This window comes from Saprolegnia parasitica (genome assembly GCF_000151545.1).
Source record: "Saprolegnia parasitica CBS 223.65 unplaced genomic scaffold supercont2.309, whole genome shotgun sequence".
NCBI classification, from domain to species: Eukaryota; Oomycota; class Saprolegniomycetes; order Saprolegniales; family Saprolegniaceae; genus Saprolegnia; species Saprolegnia parasitica.
Window position 1 is genome coordinate 6,114 of NW_012156703.1, and position 843 is coordinate 6,956.

Consider the following 843-nt stretch of genomic DNA (forward strand, 5'->3'; position numbering starts at 1 on the left):
TCCGACCACAAGCTCGTGACGGCCGACTTCAAGATGTTCCAGGCGCTCGGCCAGAAGGTCCAAGCGACAACGTCCAGGTGCAAGAAGCTCGATGTCGGTCCGCCAAGCTCAAGGACGAAACCACTCTGGCCGCGTTCCGCGATGCCGCGGAGATTGCGATACTGCCGCCGTACGACGCCGCCGAAGAGCCCCCCGACACGTCATGGCGCGAGCTTCTCGCCGCCTTGGTAGCTGCCGCAGACACGACGCTCGGCCACATTGAGACCAAGAGCCGCTACAGGTACGACGACGCCATCTTGGCGTCTCTGGCTCGTGACCAGAAGGCGCTGCGCTTACGCATCGACAACATGAAGACCGCCGACCCCGCCGCTACCCGAGACCTCCGCATCGAACGCAACCTAGTCATGCATAGGATCCGCATGCGCTGCCGCGACCTCGCCAACGCTGAAGCCGACGCCCTCGTCAAAGAGATCGAAGACTTGAGCCCTACCTCGCAGATGTTCGCAGCCGTCAAGGCCACGCTCCGGCGCCCCACGTCCAAGTTTCGCCTCAAGGACCAGCACGGCCACATCATCATGGACACGAAGGAGACAGCCAAGCATGTGACCGCTCACTTCCAGGCCCAGTTCGCCAGCTCGACCAACGCCTCCGTACAGCCCGACACGACTGCCCGACCGCTCGACCAGCCCATTACGCCCGCCGAACTCCACGACGCGATCAAGAAGCTCCGCAACAACCGCGCCTGCGGCCCAGACACCATGCCTGCCGAAGTCCTCAAGGCCGCCGCCGACTTCATCGCGGCGCCCCTGGCACAGCTGCTCAACGACGGTTTTACCAAAGGAC